The sequence below is a fragment of the Pararge aegeria genome, chromosome 9, assembly GCF_905163445.1.
Source record: "Pararge aegeria chromosome 9, ilParAegt1.1, whole genome shotgun sequence".
NCBI lineage: Eukaryota > Metazoa > Arthropoda > Insecta > Lepidoptera > Nymphalidae > Pararge > Pararge aegeria.
Window position 1 is genome coordinate 17,331,507 of NC_053188.1, and position 7,137 is coordinate 17,338,643.

Genomic DNA, 7,137 nt, shown 5'->3' on the forward strand with positions numbered 1-7,137 from the left:
GATTGAGTTTTCCTACATCAAATTCAATTGTTATGCTTAATTATGGCATATTTTCAAATTCAAACGTGTTATAACGTAATCTTAGAACTAGAGTATTTAATTTATGTTACGTAAGTTGACAAAATTTTGTATGTTGGGGTTGCCTTACTGGATATGTTGCGACGTATTTCGTTCTCTTTTCACAAAGCAATAAAAAAAAAATACAATTTGAGTAAGTAGTTAGCATGAAGTTAAAAAGAAAGGTTTTTGTGTACACAAAATAATATTTAAAGTAATAAAAATAAATTACAAATATCTTAAGTATGTTTAATAATATGTCTGATCCATTCCTGTTAGTATTTCATTAAAAAAATTGCTTTTATTTTGAATCTTGAATTATAATTAATGTAACATTAGGTGTCACTGACCTCTAATATGCATGTTAGGTACGCGTACGAGTTCCACTACATTGGAAACTCCACAATAACAAATTCAAGTAGACTATCCGAGTTCCATGCTTCACTTTAATTGTTTTATTATCTGTTCTAAAATAAAATAAAAGTATTCCTGATAAGCACCTACCTAATTTAAAAAAATAATTTTTTAAATTAAATTTATAATTAAATAAATCTTTACTGCCTAACGGGAACTGTTATACATTTTCGTCAGATTTCCCATCGCTCCGATAGCCGTGATCGTCTAGTGGTTAGGACCCTACGTTGTGGCCGTAGTAACCCAGGTTCGAATCCTGGTCACGGCAGTGTATACGCACTGTCATGGTGGAGTATTATTTTTGTTATTTTTTTTAATTTTTACATTACTTTATTAATTCCACGAACCGCGAATATTTTTCTAATTAAGTGTTGAAAATAAGTTTTTTTTAATTTATCCACAATAAAACTTATTCACAATAGAACTGAAAATAATAAAGTTCAACAGTGCTTTTAGTTATGATAATATAAAAAAACGGTAAAGTAACCCTATTAATTTTAATGTTCACCGATGTTAAAATTCAGTATTAGTCGCGCCATCTAGCAGAAGTATTTGAAACTACTTTGTAATCATTGTTGCCAAGAGAAGTTGTGCCATGTTTATGCTACTTCCCAGTAGATGGCGTTTACTGTGTTTCGACACCTTTACCACAAGATGGCGCTATTGGACAAAATATTTATGATGAGCTTTGAGACCGCAAAAGTTTTCTGTGAAACATTTTTATGGCAGGTAATTGAAATAAATGTTTTAGGTTAAGGTTGAAGTATTAGAATTATGCGGCCTAAAATAATTATCTAAACAAAGTTAGGTAACGAAGCAATTTACCAAAAGAAATCTTGAACATTGTCTCTCAATATCTTCAAAGTTGAAATAAAAAGTAACCATACGTTTAACAAACTTGGGTATAAACCGCTCTAACTTAACCTTAACTTTATGTTCTCTTGGCTTGCTCATTGTAATACTAATTCAGCAAACTATACGGAAAATTTGTCGAGTTTGTTTTAGTTAAGGTAACCCTTTAATTTTGTTAAGTATGCAATTTTTATTATATTACTAGCTGTTGCCCGCGACTTCGTCTGCGTTTGATTTTGTTTTTAAAGTATTCAGTATCGCTAAGCCTTAAATGAGTATAGTAGTATATATATATATATATATATATATATATATATATATATATATATATATAACATGTACTGTCAATTAATTAAAGACAAATAATTTGCAATAAAATAAAATTGCGACTATAATTAAAGATCTAAGCTATCCTATCTCTTAAGTTGGACCAGACTGCTCACGGTGTGCCAATTTAATTTAAAATCGGTTCAGTAGTTTAGGAGTCCAACGCGGACAAACATCGTGACAGGAGATTTATATATATTAAGATTTATAATTATATGCACTTCTTCACTATTTCTATGAAGTAACAAAAGTATTTTTTTTATAACAGCTAGTTTTCTCAAGAGTTACCTATTTGGAGTAATAAGTAATATAGCTCTCCTTGTTATCTGATCAAACCATGCGCCGTTGAAAGATTTTTTTTAACTGACCGACCAGTCAGATTGTTCAAAAAGCGATCAAGAAAAGTTAGAGGTGCGTGCTGGGATTCGAACTCGGTCACCCGAAAGTAAACTCGAGCTCCTGCCCAATGCGCTATCACCGCTTCATGAAAAGGCTATTCTGGTACTAAATTTAAAAACTACAGTAATATGTCTACAAATGCTTGGACACTGGTCCAAGAAGGCTCCTAACATCTATGGATTCCTACAAATCGAGTGTGAATACCTCCCTGGCGCAACGGTGAACGCTGTTAGTTAAGTTTAAGTGAAGTCCCGGGTTCGACTCCCGGCAGGCATTTGGGAATTAATCATTTCTGAATTGTCATTGGTCCGGTCTGGTGGGAGGCTTTGGCCGTGGCTAGTTACCATCCATCCGACCAAGACGTGCCGCTGAGCCATTTAGTGCTCCGGTGCGATGTCGCGTAGAAACCTAGTAAGGGTATGACCAGCCGGACCTGGTGGAGATTGTAGGAGGAGACTAACTTGTAGTGGAATTAAAAAAAAACATCATCACTTATCATGGATTAAAAAAAAAAGTATTCGTTAATATAAATACCCACCAACCTGTTTAGTTTATTGGAGACTTTTAAAAATACGGCGGGCAGAGTTAATAACAGCTGAAGCTAAGTGAAGGAGGCACGCATTCGTAGCGCCCTAAATAAATATCTAATAGAGCGAAATGAGTTTCATCTCCGCGGAATTAGGTACTTAGCTTTTTACGAGCGAATAAGGATCGGCAGTGTTTCTTTTTACTCCTTTATGTTATACATATATTTTACAGTTACAAATTGAATACTAAATAAATATGACGAGCTTTTACGGTCGGAACCTGTTTTTTCATAGTAAATTTGATGAATTGTACTATCATACTTAGTCTATAACAATCCACAGATTGACTATGAAAATGATGCTTAATTTGCTATACTCCGCGAAAAGCAGCAGAAACTGTATGGTGGAATTTATAATTTCTTCAATCCCTATACTTCCACACCAAACCGATCTTCGGCATGAATTCATTACAATTAAATCGCCCCGAAGTTAGAGCATTTTATACCCAAGTTTTTTATTCATATAAAGGTTACATTTTATGTCAACTTTAAACTTATTGTGAGACATCTTTAAGATTTCATTCGGTAAAATGCTTCTTTACCTAATTTTATTTAGATTATTTTGGGCCGTCTAATTCTAACCGTTCAACCTTAACCTCCAGGATCCCTTCAATAATAATCACCAAATTAAAACGGGACAACCTCTGAAATTTAACGTACCAAATAAAAAAAAAATCATCAAAATCGGTTTATAATTGGCGGAGTAGCAAATATACAAAAAAAAATATAGTGAAATTTTGAACCTTTGGTTGAAAATACATGCAAAACAACCCATATAAAAGTTCCCATACGAAGTCGCGAGTCAAAAGTGATGCACGATAAAATCTACAACTATTCACCTCAATAATATTTCTCATGAAATATAGAACGACCTCACGTAGCACACGTCGCCACATGAAATAAAAAATAAACATTGTACACGGCAAAAAAAACTATCATTTTATTTGTAGTGGCTTTTCAAGTCAGCATTGTTGTTATAACTGTTTTTTTATTTATATCTATCTTGTTCCCTCTTTTTCTACGTTTCATTAATATCACGAACTTAGCTAGCCTAGCCTATTTTCTCACGTCTTGGCACATGCCTCTGTCTTAGCCGATAAGGATTGAGAGATACCCTACTTATCCATATACCTTACGCAAAGCTGGTTGAAACCTTATGCCCGTTTTCACTAAATCTAGGAATCGCCTTACTCGGAAATATAGTGATTTCGGTGATTCCTACAGAAAAAAAGGTTAACGAACTATGTTATGTCTAACGACGTAAGGCACCGTCAACAGTTACGACTTCGGATTCGGCAGATCGTAAAGTGTAGGGGACTCGTAAACTGACACTTGATAGATGAAAAAAATATAAATTCGGTTTTTTTAATAATCTTAAATCCATAATTAGCAACTACACATATCGATATTATATAATATTTCACTTTGTGGCAAGAAATTAGACAAGTTAGGTTATATTATGAGTGGCTTAGTGAAATTCGATTGGTGAAACGTAAATGTATGCTTCGGAATCTTCTTTGATTAGGCGCTAATTATTTAGGCATTGCTGTCCTAAGTGAAAACGAGCATTAGACGCCACTCAAAAAAGGGGGCAACCTTAGACGCATAACGCTTCACTAATGCGGGATGTTAGAAACCTTGTTGGCATGTTAGGACCTTAGAAAAAAAAATTTTGGAGTTTTCGATAAAACAATGATCGTTAAAACTCGCCAATCCGCATTAAGCAGCGTAGTTGGTTTACGCTCTAACCTCTCTCCAAGAATAGTCATATTTAGTCTGAGATTTCAAACGGCTTTGGGGCAGCGTTATATGCCTAAGGGACGTGATTTATTTATTCAAATAACCACCACCACCACCAACCACAGAGTCACATGTAATACATTGACATAATATGATAATAGATAGACATATGACATAATATGATTAGATAAACATATGATTCTATTAAGAGGTAGCTACAAAATGCTTTATAATTTTCAAGTTAAAATTCAAGTCGGTGCTTAATGAAGATGGAAACTTAACACGAAAAGAAAATGTAAAAAAAAAGATAAGGGGAACAAATTACACAAAAGGAAAAAAATATCAAAATGATTGGATAAGAATGGATATATATTATGAATGAATGAATGAATGAATACACTTATATTGTACACCACATAAACATATAGAAAAATTGTAAATACAAATTTAACAGAAAGTAAACAATTTGGCGGCCTTATCGCTACATAGCGATCTCTTCGAGGCAACCAAAGGCGTAATACACAGCTCAAGAATAGATTATCGTGGTATATACCCGTTGAACTATATTAAGGAATGTTGATTAACCACGAAACGAAGGCTGGAGGATTGCCTTGCAACAACTTTTACGTGGTTTCCGCTACAACAAGTTGAGTTCCAGCATCCACCAAGGCAAGCGTGCATAGAAGTGACGTCACTAGACAGGGCGAGAAAAAATTCCCGACCGTGGGAATCGCCGGCTCCCGTACGTGACGGAATAACGCACAGTCATGTAATTGCCGGTAGGCGGAGACTGGCAACACCTCGCTCGTAATTTTAAAAACACGAATAGGTAATATACATAATGACGTAAGCAGAAATATATTGCATTTACCTACCAGGTACTTACGGAAGAGTAGAGTAAGAAAAAAGCATATCTGAGACTATTGGTAGACGACTATACAATGCCATAAGGATTCTTTTAACTCACAGCTGTTTTATATTGAAAAATGACATAACTTCACTATCATAACTATTTCGTATTGATATGATATTATATACATGGCCGCATGTTGTGCTAATACTTACTAACTACGGCCTGTAGTGTCTGTCTGAACTGGTGATCGAGTTATTACAAACAAACAGACTGGACGTTTCATCACACAAACAATTTCCAGTTGGGGGAATCGAGCCTAGCCTTGGATTCAGGAAGCAGCATCAGCCCCACTGAGCCAATCGGCCGTCAAATTTAAAGTCATAAGTCAAAATTTTATGGTATACTGCCTCGTTGTTTAGTGGTTAATCATATTCGAATGCAGATCATGAAGTCATGGATTTATTCCCCGGGTCTGGCAAATGAATAGTAGTGAGGTTTTCTATCAAGAAATTCTAAGCCAATCCGTAGCTAGGAAATTAGCGGTGGTTTAGCCCCATGCCTTAGAGAGCACGTTAAGCTGTCGGTCCTGCGCCTGATCCCGGGCCGTGTCGGATCTGGTGTCCTATTGGAGTATGAGAGTGACGGAATAGAGAGTGCACCTGTGTTTGCACACACACATGTGCACTATATAACCTCCCGTATGCGGAATATCTTTCTGGAGATTAACTACCGTGGACGAAAACGGCTAGGGAAACTGTGTGTGTGTGTGTGTATATACGTGCGCGCGTGTTTGATTGTGTGTGAGTGGGCGTGTGTGTGTGTGTGTGTGTGTACAAACGACCTTTCCAAATTGTCAGGTCACAGTATTGAATAACACGACACTACTTTTACACCTGACAGCTTAAATATTGGATAGAAGCAGGTGACACTTGGGTAAATTATCCAATCCAATTTCAATTTATTTGCATTTTACATCACTCATACATGAAAATGTAATGATAATAATAGGTGTCACAATAATCAAAAGCAATGGTAATGAAAACCCTGGTAGGGCTCAGTACTTGGGGTAGTACTCACTTACTAACTCAAAGAAGCTGAAGCAACTCAAAGCTTAATTTTCGTCTTACCTCTTAGCTTTCATTTAAGTGATTTAAGTGCTACATAAGTAGGTACTCTCAGGTACACATAAAACCAAGAATATTTGTAACTGTTGAATCAACATTTCCGATAAGTAAAACCTCTTTATATCTTAACAGTTATTGCAACGTAACTTTTATTTCCCGTGAAGTTTAAGTGGAAATGGTTTGTTGTATTTAATGTTTATGTTTTCCCGACCGCGTGTACGGTACGGTTATTCCATTAGTGCTTTTATTCGCGTTGTTTTGTTGCTATCTTCTCTTCCGCTCGCTAAGCTGGGCTTAACCGTGGCTTAACCTAATTCTTGCCTCTACGCCTTTACAGGATTACGACTACATAAATGTTATTGCTGTTAAGTCTATTCTCTTAGATTCTTTACACGTATTAAGCTCGCTACAAGGGAAATTAATTATACAACGGCGACCCAGTTAACGTTTCTAATGCGTTACTAATACAGGTTATCTTTTCGAACCTTGGCAATTTTTAAAAAGTCTTTATAATAGAAGTGTCGTGTGGTGACGGCAGATCAGAATACAGTTGTCACCGCAGTTCCTCTTCACAAGGTTTATGTACGAGGCGACTTAGGGAATAGAACAGAGAAAGGGCAGCAGCGTCCTCCGTGCTACTACCATCTACTGCAATTCTTCAACCAGTCTGCCCAGAGTCGTGATTACGAGCGTTCCTTCCCGTTGGAAGAGGCCTTTAGTCCAGCAGTGGACTGTTATAGGCTATCGATGATAATGACTGATTTTATATTATATAAAACAATTCA

At 35.9% G+C, this 7,137-nt stretch overlaps 1 non-coding gene across 1 annotated transcript; it reads left to right on the forward strand.

The window, feature by feature from the left end:
- Window positions 1-667: 667 nt before the first annotated feature.
- On the forward strand, window positions 668-739 carry Trnah-gug. Its single transcript has one exon. It is a non-coding gene; the product is annotated as a tRNA-His (tRNA).
- Window positions 740-7,137: the final 6,398 nt, after the last annotated feature.